This window comes from Callorhinus ursinus, unplaced genomic scaffold (genome assembly GCF_003265705.2).
Source record: "Callorhinus ursinus isolate GAN/ISIS: 27379988/994484 unplaced genomic scaffold, GSC_fseal_2.0 scaffold8, whole genome shotgun sequence".
In the NCBI taxonomy this organism is placed as follows: Eukaryota; Metazoa; Chordata; class Mammalia; order Carnivora; family Otariidae; genus Callorhinus; species Callorhinus ursinus.
Genome location: NW_027397070.1, coordinates 31,754,902 through 31,768,759, shown reverse-complemented (window position 1 = coordinate 31,768,759; position 13,858 = coordinate 31,754,902). Strand labels below are relative to the sequence as shown.

At 43.9% G+C, this 13,858-nt stretch overlaps 1 pseudogene; it reads right to left on the bottom strand.

Moving 5' to 3' along the window:
* Positions 1 to 10,756: 10,756 nt before the first annotated feature.
* On the bottom strand, positions 10,757 to 12,125 carry LOC112822769 (serine/threonine-protein phosphatase 4 catalytic subunit-like; annotated as a pseudogene).
* Positions 12,126 to 13,858: the final 1,733 nt, after the last annotated feature.

Genomic DNA, 13,858 nt, shown 5'->3' with positions numbered 1-13,858 from the left:
GTGTCTGGATAAAAGAGGTATCTTTTAAAGTCAACAGCCTTTGCAAATCATTTCTCGGAATTTATCCAACAGAAATAAAAATACCAATGGGCCAAGGGAAATGTTCAAGGATAAATCGTGGGGTTACTAAGGGAAAAGTGTCAGAGCATAGTCTCTTGGAATGTTCTTTCTCTGTAACCCTAGCTCTCAAGTTCTCACTTCCATTACTGGTCGAATCTGTCCCCTTCCCAGTTCCAAGTACTTCAGGCACTTCTGGCTTAAAATGCATTCTGTTAGGATTCTCTCCCCAGCCAGGGTCCCTGTCTGGGGTAAGGACAGGCCTGGATGATGACCCTGTCCTTGGGAGAGGTGGGGAATACTTCATCAGTGCTGCCCTTTGTCCTCTCGGGCTTCAGCTGAGAGATACTCATCTTGATGATATTGGGCATCGACCTCCCTGTCCTTAGCACTCACCCCGACCTCCCTGGCTGATGTTACTTCCTCCTGTACTCTCAGCACGAACCTTGTAGAATGACTGCTCATTTGCAAGTCCCGTGGCTCTGTCCTGCTGACTTGGGCCCCACCTCAGTTTAGATGGTGCTACTCATCCTCCAAGAATCAACTCTATTTTCTCTGCAGTCCCAGAAGTGGGCTGTCCATCCCACGTGCTGTACAGAGTCCCCATGGCTCTCAGTTTTCCTCCTCCTCCCATCTCTTTGGAGGCCTTGGAAAACCTTTTCTGGCATTCTCTCTGTAACCCGCAGGAGTCAAGGCTTGGGAGGTGCAGTAGGAAGGCCCTGTCTGCAGAAACATGTTGTGTTGCCATCAGTAGCCTGCTGTAGCCCCCAGATGTTGCTACAAAGAGGGCGCATGATTTTTATTTTTTTTAAACCCCCCCCCTCAAAATATATGTTTCTATCCACCCTGCAGAGACAGACATAGCTTTTATGCTTTTAGGTCAACAAATCTTCCTAAAGGGCTGCAGTGACAGGCAAAATATTTAACTATACTCAGAGCACAGGTAGCAATCAATCAGTATGGCTCTAGCCTGGTTCTCTAAATAGGACTGAGTAGGAATCTACCTATGATCTCTACATGATCCCTCAATGATCATATTAAATGTAAATGGTCAACAACACAGTTTTTTTTAAGATTTTATTTATTTATTTATTTATTTATTTATTTATTTATTTATTTGACAGAGAGAGAGAGCACAAGCAGGGGGGGCGGCAGGCAGAGGGAGGGGGGAAACAGACTCTCTGCTGAGCAAAGAGCCCAACATGGGGCTCTATCCCAGGACCCTGAGATCATGACCTGAGCCGAAGGCAGCCACTTAGCCTGCTGAGCCACCCAGGCACCCCAGCAATACAGTTTAAACACAGAGGTGGCCAGATTGAATGAAAGAGTAAGAACCAACTCTGTGTTCTCTGCAAGAAACAAACTTTAAATATAATGTCACAACTAGATTAAAAGTAAAAGGATGAACAAGGTGTACCATGCCAACACTAATCAAAGGAAACCTGGAGTGGCCATCTTAGTATTAGACAAAGTAGACTTTAGAGTGTATAACAGGCATCATACCATTAGCAGCCAAAGTTATATATCCTTCAGGTTTAGCAAGGATGGAAATAAAATATCATATTGCATGCTCCCCCTCCAGCATGAAAATCAAATCCCCAAAAGAATCCAATGGCCATGCTACTTCACATCTCCACACTTTGGGAGGGCAGGCCCAGGTGATTGAGAGCCTTGCAGAACTACATGGAGTTGGGATGCACAGTCTTCCCCAAGAAGGGATTCAAGGACACTGAATAAACGCAGCAGATGTCCACAACAAATGGATGCTTAGGGACTGGCTATGTCCCTAACACATCACGCAGGTGTAAAGCAAAGCAATGGCACCATCCCATCCAAGAACAACACGTCAGTGATGGAGAAGATTGCGGGGGTTCTGTAACAGCCTTTTACCAGGAAATGGCCCTCTGAGAGAACGGATAAAGAAATAATTTCTCTCCAGAATTCATTAGTACAAACTCTAAATTTGGAGATTCCAGGAATGAAAGATGCTAACGTTGAATCCAGGTTTTCAGGAAAGAAACACAATGTTATTTTACAATGTCCTATTTTTTTGTATGCCAATAGACTTACTCAGATGTTCCTGTCATCCTTCAACATTGCCCAAAAATAATTACCTCCAAAAATATAATCCAAGCTTTATCTCACCATGTAAGTTGGGAACTCTCTCCATCAACTTCCAGCTCATAAGACACGGGGAGGCTTATTAAGGGCAGATTAGACTTAGGATCAAGTGGAACACCTCACACCAGAGTCTCTAAATGAAGGAGAATTTAGGGACCTTCTAATCCCACCCTCTCTCCCACAGGGGTTGAGATAACTAAGCACACTCAGAGGTGACCTTCATGAGAGACGGGATGACTGATTTTGATGCATGCCTATTTAGCTTAATTGGTAAATGTCTTAATAATTATTTGAAAAGAGACTTATTTTTCACTCAGTGTGTTTTACAACATAACACAGACACACACAAACAGACACACACCCACACACAGACACACACACACACACACACACACACAAACCAACCACCACCCATCCCCACCCCCAAAAATGAAGCAAGAGCCTCCAGTATTTATCTAGAATGGAATCTACCCATTACAGGCCTTCAATCTAAGGGTTGTAGAAGTTTGCCACCTACTGACCTTTTGCTGAAGTACCTGGTTCTCCTTGAAATACTGCAAACAATCCTAATGCCAGCGACATGCATCGAGGTCTGTATTCTTTTACTACTATTTCCTGATAAAATGTGAAGAGGTGTTTTTTTTTTTTCATTTTCTTAAAATAAAATCCTATAGGGAAGAAAATCAAAAGCTCAAAGATCTCACACAGACATGAAAGTGTTCCGTGCTAATGTTCATTTGAAGGCCCTCTGCTGGCCATCCTCATTACATGCCTCCTTAGTTTAAAAAGGAAAAAGAAAGAAAAAGTAGGGGGGAGTAATCACAAAAAGTTGGGACCAGTGAGACTGTTTTCTACATCTTTTAGTCCTCTCACCCAGCCCAGCATTTCTTCCCCTGCTTGTTCTCCTCTCTGGGGTTTGAGTCACCTGCCAGGCATTCCTCATCCCCCTTTCTGGAAAACAGGTCAGGGGATCTGTCTTGTACTGAGCTGACTTCAGTTTTTCCCATTACTCTTCGCAAAGTCCATGTTATCTAGCTGATGGCTTCTTTCCTGACGTCGTGTTTCAGAAGTACTCCTAAATATAGGCTATGTAGGACATACCAAGTGTTGAAAATAATATCTAATGACCAATAAGCTGGGAGCTCATAGAGGCAGACACATCGAGCCATCCACAGGTACTACCCAGTGATGCCCTGCAGACCAGGCTGAGGTTTCATCAGGACAAGGTGCATCACCCACTGAATTCTGAGGGCAGAGTCTGTCCCGTTATTTAGTCTCCCTTCCTTACTCCCATTTTTAATTTTTTCCCCATCTCTATCTCCTCTTCCAAATCTGCTGGGCTACTCTGCATCTCTTCCCTTTACCCTGCAGGCTGGGATCTGCCTGGAAATATTGGGAAATGAAATATCTATTTGTCTACAAGTGAGGGAAAGCTAAGCCAGCGGAGTTTTGAAATCCCTTGGGGTCATCTGATTCTATCGTAATCAATCAATCTAGTGCAGTTCTGATTTAAAACATGGGGGTGCCTGGGTGGCTCATTTGGTTGAGCTTCCAAATCTTGGTTTCGGCTCAGGTCATGATCTTGGGGTTGTGAGATGAAGCCCCACTTCCGGCTCTGTGCTTGACTCAGAGTCTGCTTGAGATTCTTTCCCTCTCCTTCTCCCTCCCCCTATGTCCCTTCCCCAGCTCACACATGCTCATGCTCTCTCTCTCAAATAAATAAATAAATAAATAAAATTAAAAAAAATACTCCTATAGACACAAATGAGTTGCAAGTTTTCTCAATAAATAAAAACTAGTTAATTGGCCTATAAGAACTATGACTTGTAAAGGGGTATGATTATAATGATAATAAAACTTATCATCAGCAAATCAACATGGAGGTCCAAAGACAAGGAATAGGAAGATTGCAGCAAATACAGACAAGAAAAAGTATTGCCAGAGCTAGAAATCTTTGAATTGTAGATGACAGTCTTCATTACAGTTTCTTAATCTAAATGGTAAGATGTGAACAGAAATCCCTGATGACACACAGCTGCATCAGATCCTGAGCAAAAACTCATGGTTTCTGGCCAGAGATTTAAGGTCCATCTAAGCCTTGTAAATACTTTTAAATATTCTAGAATAGGAATACTTCTCAATAAGGACCTACTATGTTACTTCTCTATTGCTGCATAACAAACCACTTCAAAATTTAGTGGCTTCAAATAATTATTTTTTGCTCAAATTTTGCAGTTTGGTTGGAGCTTGGTAGGCAGCTTATCTCTGTACCGTAGGACATTGGTGGGCACTTCTGGTACTAGAAGATTCACGTCCGAGATGGCTCACTCACGTGTTGGCAAATTGTGGTTGGCTACCATCTGGAAACTCTCAGCCCAGGACTTCAGTTCTTTTCCCTCTTTTCCATTGGAGTCTCTTTGTGGCTGCTTGGGCTTCCTTTTGACATGGCAACTGCTTCCAAGAAAGAAATGCAAACTATCAGTTCTCTTAAAGGCTAAACTTGAGACTGGCATAGTGTTACTTTTGTCATGTTCAGTTGGTCAAAGCTGTCAGAGGCCTAACCCAGATTCAAGAGTATGGGGAATACATTTTTCATATGTATAAATTCAGCCTCAGAAATATGAAGTAACTTAGTAATATAATGTGAATTTAGAGAAAACAGAAAAAGGCACTGAGGGAAATTTTCTTTTTCCTTCACCACCCAAGACCACTTGCAACTTCTGCTTCAAAAATGCAGAGTCCCTGGAGAAGAGAAGAGAAACCAAGGGGGGACAGGAAGAGAAGGTGTAAGGGAGAACTGCAGAGATTGTCAAGAGAGTTGTTTCTCCAAACATCACACTAAGATGCAAGCTCCATGGGGGTAAGGACTGCCGTCTGGTTTGTTCCCTACTGTAGACCCCACACTAGCCTAGCGCAGGTGCTTCACAAATATCTGTTGAATGAATAAAGGAATGAATGAATAGGTGGTAGGAAAAGACCACCTCGAGTTTTGTTTTGTTTTGTTTTGTTTTTTAAGATTTTATTTATTTATTTGTCAGAGAGAGAGAGACTGCACGCACAAACAGGGGAAGGGGCAGGCAGAGGGAGAAGCAGGCTCCCCGCTGAGCAGGGAGCCCGATGTGGGGCTCGATCCCAGGACCCTGGGATCATGACCTGAGCCAAAGGCAGACGCTTAACTGACGGAGCCACCCAGGCATCCCCCACCTCAAGTTTTGATACAGCTGAACAGGGTAGGTAGAGGATTTGGAATTGTATAAATATTTTATATAAGCAAGAATAAAATTAAATCAAAAATTAAAAAGCATTGTGTAAATATTGAAAACAAATAAACCTAAGTATATCAAATTAGTGGCATAACCACACAGAAAATAATTGTTTCAAGTAACTGTGAAATACAGCATTTTAACTCCATATCCTGAGTGGAATATAAGATAAAAGCCTAAGGGTAAAAGAACCATAAATAACATGAATTGTACTGGTTATCTTACTGATAGTAGTAATATTTGAAATGATCATGTGTTTGTTATAGACTAAAACATGTAAATAATTATGAACCAAGATTTTCAGCATAAAAGATAAATCTAAAATTGAAGAAGTGCAGTAAAACTCTATACCCTAAAATTTGAATTGGAAATTTCAATATGAATGCATGATTCTTTTTCTTTAAAAAAAAATATGTATTTCCCAGCTCTAGCCACTAAGAGGGCCTGGAAACAATAATAAGCCAGTAGCTTTGAGTACCCCCTCAACCCAAATTATGTCTTCTAAAGACCATGTCCTACCAATAGAAATCAGGACTCTTTGGAGAAATGACTGATTCCAGTAAGCAGCAGGAGGAGTGTGCAAGATGATCCGGGCCACTTTGTTGGGCAAGAAAGTGAAGAAATTATCAAGTACTATTGCAATCATATTTAAAGGTGACAGTAATCATCCAAAGGGGTTCCAAATGGCCAAAGATGGATTAATTTGAGCAAAGAGAATAACTGCAATGCATTAAAAATATGAAATATAAAAAAAATCCGTAAGTTCATAATAAAGGCAAACATAATGATCACTTTGGAGATTTCAACCACACCAACTCATTATTCTTAAAATTAGTAAATAACAGGAAAGAACTAGCAATTAATCCTGCCTTTCCTGCATAAATTGGATTTCAGCATAACCAAATAGTGTGAAAGAAAATTCTTCTTTTTAGAAACATTCCTACTAAATAAATGCAAACAGAATGATACAATTAGATGGACACCACTTTGCAACCCCTAATAAAATAATGAATCTAAGCAACGAAATCAATGCATACTAAATCTTTAGATGAAAAGGTGATGGAAGTTTCATAATGAAGAGATCAGGCTGACACAACTTGAACCCACTGACCAATCTTTTTATTTTTTATTGAAGTATGTATCAAGAGCTGTGAAGGGTTTGAGATTTTACTCTATTTACAAGCTAACAGATTAACCTGCCAAATTTCACGGAAACTGATTAAAGGTATAGACTCTGGGTTAAAGAGTCCCATGGTTAATTTCATATGTTAGCTTGACTGGGCCATGGGGTATCCAAATATTTGGTTAAACATTATTTTGGGGTGTGTCTGTGAGGGTGCTTCTGGATAAGATTAACATTTGAATGTAGACTGAGTAAAGCAGATTGCCCTCCCCCATGTGGGTGGGCCTCCTCCACTCCACCCAAGGCCTGAATAGAACAAAAAGCTGAAAAAGAAAAAATTACGTCTGTATTGGAGCTGAAACATTGCAGACTTCCCCTGCCTTCAGACCTGGATTCGGACTGAAACTTACCACTATCCCACTAGGGGCTCTCCTGCTTGCTCAGGCCTTCGGACGTGGACCGGAAGTTAAACCAGCGATTTCTGCGCTCTCGCAACTGCATGATTATAATCTTGGCCTTCTTGGCCTCCATAATCAGGAGGATTATGTGAGCTAGCTCCTCACAGCATATCAGTCTCTCTGTCTCTGTCTCTCTCCCTGCCCCCGCCCCCTCTGCCGTGTGTGTGTGTGTGTGTGTGTGTGTGTGTGTGTGTGTGTGTGTCTGGAGAATCCAGTCTCATACAGAGATCCGGGACCATCAATTACAGCAAAAGCAGTGGCTATTTTTAGTATCATCATTTTTACACTGGTTCCCTGAGCCTCATTTCTAATAGAGCAACAGGAAAAGAGTCAGATGACCTTGTACACGTAGGGGGTTGCTTTATAGGAAAGGAACCCCAAGCTTAGGGAATTCTGATATTTGACACTGTACAACAAGCTTGTCTGTCCTTTGTTCCAGCAACAAACACCATCTCTTTCTTCATACGCAAACATCCTTGAAAAGATAATGTAGACAAAAGGCAGTGAAAATCTTGTCTTGCAAAACCTAGGGAGATGCAAGAGCCCCATGGAGAATTGTCTCCCATTAGTCTAATCTCCGGATCAATCTTAACATCACTAAAAATGGGACATCATATGTCTACTGATGTGATGCAAGAGGTACACAGCACCACCTAGGAGTTGTTCTTGCCAAAGAGGGTGCATCTGAATCTAATCAAGTCTCGAGATCTCACTGCTAGTTTGAAAGTAATAGAAGAACAAACAGAAGACCTAGGAGATAAAAGAACAAGTTGGACGAGGAGCCAATCAGCCAAATCTAGAAGGTGGGAAATTGTACCTCATAAACGACCCAATGTCTTCAACAAACAAGTGGAATTTTAAAAGATGGGAGAAGAGGGAATAGTTACAGGTTAAAAGAGACTTAGGCTACGATGCCACGTGTGGACCTTGTTTGGGATCCTAACCTAAATGAACCAATTATAGAATCGTTTTTGGAGGATGGAGAAGCTTTGAGCATGGACGGGGAATGAGACGTTATTAAAATTACATGAAAGTATTATTATTGTTAGGGGTAATATTTTTAAAAATCCTTGTGTGTTAATTACTGAGCTATTTGTGGATAAAATGATATGATGCCCGCATGTGCTTTAAATTACTTCGCCACCACCACCCCCACCACCAACAAAAGTGGAAGGAGAAAGATGGAGGCAAGCTTGGCAAGACGTGGTTAATTGTTGAAGCTGGTGACAGTACATGAAAGTTCGTAATACTATTTTCACCTGTTTCTTTTTGAAAGTTTCTATTGAAAATTTAATAAATAAAACTGTGGAAGAATGAAAAAAGCAAAAACAAAAGCACAAACGAGAGAAATGTGTTATAAGCTTAAAAGGTGGTAGGGGGCCCTGGCAGAATTACTTTAACTTAGACTTTAGTGGAACATCTCAGATCTTTGGAAGCCTGCCCTTCAAGAGAATTAACTTCCATCTTTTCCTTTTCAATGTAGAATAGTTCATACCTTTTGCTCAGTGAGAAGACAGAATTCCTATGGCAAACACACACACACACATACACACAAACCAAGTGAGGTGGGAGAAGGGAAGTAGGAAGAAATAGAGGAGGGAAAGGAGAGAAAAAGAATGATACAGATGTATCCCCCTTTCTCATGGATTTTATAGTCTAGTAGAGGAGACAGCCATTAATGCAACAGTCATGCAGATGACTGTTTAATCATCAGTGGAGGTAAATGCCATGAAGTTATAAAGAGGAAATTTCCATAAGAGCAAGCAGCATAAGAACTTGCAAGGCAAGGACACCCACCCTCCCTAAGGAAGTGACCTTTGCTGGTGCTGAGATCTGAAGAATAAATGGATATTACACAGACAAAACAGTTAGGGAAAAGCTGTTTAGGACTGTCAAGAGAGAAGCCCTTGACCTTGGGATGCAGGGAGGAGAATACACTGAAGGAGGCACCAGAGTATACAAAGGAGGGAGACCCTAGGAGACTCTTGCAGCAGCCCCACTAAAAACAAACAATGACGGCTTATGCTGGAATGGTGACAATAGAGCTGGAGAGAAGGGGAATCATTGGGCAGATATTTATGGGGTTAAAATTAGTCCAACTTGGTGATGGATTAGATATGATGATGGGTATAGATGTCTCATATTATACTCTTGGTATTATTTCTGTGGCATCCCCCCAAAGCACTGAGCTTTAGGGGCTACTGTGCTGCTGCACCACTGGATGGGTTGAGTTGTAGGGTGCCAGGAAAAGGGACCATGAATTGGACTGATCCAAGTATTTTACACAAAATCTGGGAGACTATTAGGAGAGAGCTGGGGACTACTGTCTAGCCTCTCAACACCCCACCCACCACACTCACACACACTCACACCCACTGCCAGGCTCTGAGGAAAAAGGAATCACTTGATGTCAGGAGATCTGGCTTTGGGTTCTGGTTCTGGCTCTTACAAGTGGGGAGAGGTTGGTCAGTTCAAGTTTCTAGGTTATGAGCACAAGTGCTGCCATTGAGGTCTAAGGACCATGGGACCCTTGACTCCCATAATGGGCACTGAACCAAAATGTTGAGAGGAAGGAGCTGATGGAGGTGGGAGGTATCCAAAGTAGCACTTTAGATCTGGAGGTGATGAGCTCTACAGTAATCCTTAGAGGGCAAGCTGGTCTTTTCTTGTGAAATCACCCAAATGGTCCTTTTTGTTGTACAAATGTAAAGGAAGAAAACCCTCTATGAAATATTTCCACTTCAGAAGAGGATCTTCGCTTTCACTTTGCATAACCAAAGCCTGGTTCCCACTCCACCATGAGAGGGCAAGACCCAGGACTGTAGCAGACAAGGGTCTACTGTTTTCTCTAATGATTGTAGATATGGGCAGAGGAGAGAAGGAGGCTAGTATGGATGCTCCCAACATGCACGAGTCCTGTTGTCAGGCTTACTTTCATCCATGACAGTGTCTGTTTTCCTGAATAGCATCCTTTGGAAAAGAAAAGCAAAGTCAAAATACAAGAGGTTGCCCGATACAATGTTCATTGCACAAAGCACTGGATTTAAAGATGAAAGACCAAGAGTCAAAACTCTTCATGTCCACTTACTAGCTGTGTAATCACACACAAACTTCCTACTCTCTGCACCTCCCTTTCCTCATCTGTGGAACTGTGATAATAAAGTCACCTCACCAGGTAATTTATGATGATTGAATGCAACACTCTTTGTGAAAGCCCTCAGAATAAGTGATTAAATATGTGATGATTGATAGTTGCTTTCTTTCTGCTGAAGACAATAATTTTTTCAGTCATCTGTCCTTGTTCCACAGGGAAAACCAAAGAAAGGAAACAGACTTTAACCAGGATCATGTGGCATGTGTACTCTGTCTCCAGTCACTTCTGAGTCTTAGTTAATAAGAACACTAGCCAGCCAAACCCAAAGTCCTGAAAGCCTGGCCCTTCGGGTTGGCTGCCTGGGGGACAACATGCTGCAGCTTTGCCTGGTCGACCAAGGTTCTGGCTTTGATGCCACCCTTGTCGGACCAACATCACACAGCCTTGACACACGAATGTTGATGAACAAACTGATGCATCTGTCCTGTAATTGTAGATGCTGGAAGCCAATTTTCATCCCACCGATACACTTGTTGACTATGAAAGCTTGCATGGGTCTTAATGAAAAAGGACTTCAACCACTTCCATTTTGACCCCAAACTTTCTCTTTTTTTTTTTTTTTCCCTTTTTTCTTTTTTTTTTAGAATTTTTTTTTTTTTCTCTCAAATTTTTTTATTTAAAAAAAAAAAAAAAAAAAAGGAAAAAAGAAAACCAAAAAATTATTGGAAACTCCATGGTTCAAGTGGGGAGAAAAGAGAGGAGCATGGAGCTGAGACTCCGAGCCTCTCCAGAGAAAGTCCTCACCCTCACAGTGCCCTCTCTGGGGGGAGAGCAGAGCCCAGACAGCCCCCCCCCCCCCGGATGCCCAGCCTCCGTAGGGAGACAGAGCAGAGTCACAGTGGTCCGAGGGCCAGAGAGGCTGGAGGGGCAGGGGCTGGAGGGATCACAGGAAGTAATCGGCCACGGGCTTCTTGGAAGGGACGCCGCGGGTCTCCTGGGGAGCAGCCTTGAAGATCATGAAATCTTTCTGGAGATGCTCATCCAGCTCCAAGATGGCTGCCACGTTCCCACAGCGGTAGCAATAGTTGGGTGCCAACCACACAGTGAGCACAGTCTCATTGAAGTGCCACTTGTAACCTTCCATCACCAGTTGGTGGGCACGACAGATCATGTCAATGTCGTTGGCCACATTGAACTGGGCCACCACGCCACTGCCAAACAGGTAGCCAGCCCCGCGGGGGCTCACACCCCAGCCTGTTGTGTCTTCGGGGTCAGACCAGAGCAGGTCACACATGGGCCCATCGTGGGGCACCGCTTGCTTTCAGTCAATCATTCGGATCTGGTCCAGGGTCTGGATAGAGGGGGAGAGGCCCCCGTGCACGCAGAAGGTCTTGCTATCTATGATGGCCGACAGGCTGAGGTAGTCAAAGATCTCAGTGCAGTAGCGCCACACGGTCACCGAGCCGTATTTGCGCAGACACTTGTCGTAGAAGCCATAGACCTGGGTGATCTGGCGGCTCTCATGGTTGCCCCGGATCAGGGTGATGCGGTCAGGATAGCGAACCTTAAGTGCCAGCAGCAAGAGGAACGTTTCGACGCTGTAGAAACCGCAATCCACAAAATCCCCCATGAAGAGGTAGTTGGTCTCAGGGACGACGCCACCCACTCTGAACAGCTCCTTGAGGTCATAGAATTGCCCATGGATGTTGCCGCACACTGTGACTGGCGAGTCCACCCTCTGTACGTTGCTATCCTCTACCAAGATCTCTCTGGCCTTAGCGCACAGGGCCTTGACTTCACTCTCTTTGATGAGCGCGCAGCGCCGCAGTTGCTCGATCTGCCGGTCCAGGTCGCTGATCTCCACCATGGCCCACCCCCCAGGCGCGGGTCAGAGCCGGGGCCGTGGCCCCCTCCGCACCGCACAGGGATCTCCACCGCCGGGACTCCAGCTCCCGCTCCTAAGCTCCCTGCCTTCCTCCTTCCCTACGCTTTGGGCCGCCGCCACCGCCGCTTCTACTCTTGACCACAAACTTTCTAATTGATTAAATAATCTTCTTTCCAGCCCATCTCTTAACTCAGGCAAAAGTCTCTTCAGGCAAAGCATCTCCTAATGGGACCTGAAACTACCCCCTCACACAATAAGGACTGCACTGAACCGGCAAGACCCTGTGTGACTGAGCCCACAACAATGATCAACTTGACCTTCACTGCCCACCTGCGCCTATCCACCAAACTTTGTCCCATATTTTCCTCATATAAACCTGGAAGTATTTCTGGCACTTTGGAGACAGGCTTTGAGATGTTAGTCTGCTGTCTTCCTGGTGTTGGCCTCACTGAAATAAATCCCTTTTTTGTTTCACCACCACTCATGTCTCTGTCTTTAGATTTTGTCCTCAGAAAAGTGGCCGATCCTGGTCTGGTTGGCATCCCCAGAGCCAGGTGCTCTTGCAACCCTGCCCCTCAGCTACATAATGACCAATTCTACCTTGCACATGACTACCTATGACCAACTACAGCTTCTAAACTAGAATTCTCCTGAACTTGAGTGAAAATGTGCTAACTCAGTGTTTCTCAAGGTGTGGTCCCTGGGCCACTTGCTCCTGAAACTTCCAGGGATCTCATTAAAATGGAGGCAATCCCCAGCACTACTGAATCAGAATCTCTGGGTGTGTGCGCAGGGACCCACACTGTTAACCATCACCACAGGAATTTGGATGCTCATTAAAGTTTGAGGACTGGTTAAGTAAACTCATTCAAACTACTAAGGCTTCAAGGGCTATATATCATAAATAATACTTCGAGCCAGAACAGTGGTTAAGTATATTGAAGTGCTGAATTTCAAAATATTGGTTATAATTTTAGAAATGAGTGAAATCTGGCATGTGTAAACTGGTGGCAAAATCTGAGTTTTGGTATTTTACCTACATGAATCAAACACATTGGTTGCACTAAAATGGGCAGATCTGTCCATAAGGTAATAAAAATGATTGACTAATGGCTTCACTAGGGTGTTATATCAGCCTCTGATAATAAGAATAAGCACAGTAGATAACCACTGGCCAAGTCAATCACTAGCTGTAACAACTGAATGTGAACCTTCACTTCAGGCTTTTACTTGTCTGCTTTGAACTTAGAATGAAAGTTAAGTAGGAAAAACATCTTACATTACACTGAGGAGCAGAACTTCCACTTCAGGCTTCATTAAAGAAAATAAATATACTGGGCGGAACAAGATGGCGGAGGAGTAGGAGACCTGGATTTCGTCTGGTCTCAGGAATTCAGCTGAATAGGGATCAAACCATTCTGAACACCTACGAACTCAACAGGAGATTGAAAAAAAGAATAGCAACAACTCTGAACAGAAAAGCGACCACTTTCTGGAAGGTAGGACGTGTGGAGAAGTGAATTGGAGGCGATATTTGGGAGGATAGACGGCGGGGGAGGGGGCCTCCGTCGGCTGCTTCTGGCGAGTGATAGAGCCGCGGAGCACAAAATTGGAACTTTTAGAAGTCGGCTCCGCTGAGGGACGTCGCTCCAGTGGCAAAGCGGGAGGTGGAACCCTCATGGGACAGTGTGGTCTCAGGACCCTCGGGGTCACAGAAAGACCGGGGATGCCTGAGTGCGGCAGAGCTCCCAGGTATCAGAGCGGGGAAGCCGGCTGCAGAGACGGAGCCGAGGTGCGGGCTCTCAGCTCCGGGTTGCCATAAACTGTGATCTGCGGCCCAGTCGGGCCACTGCTCCT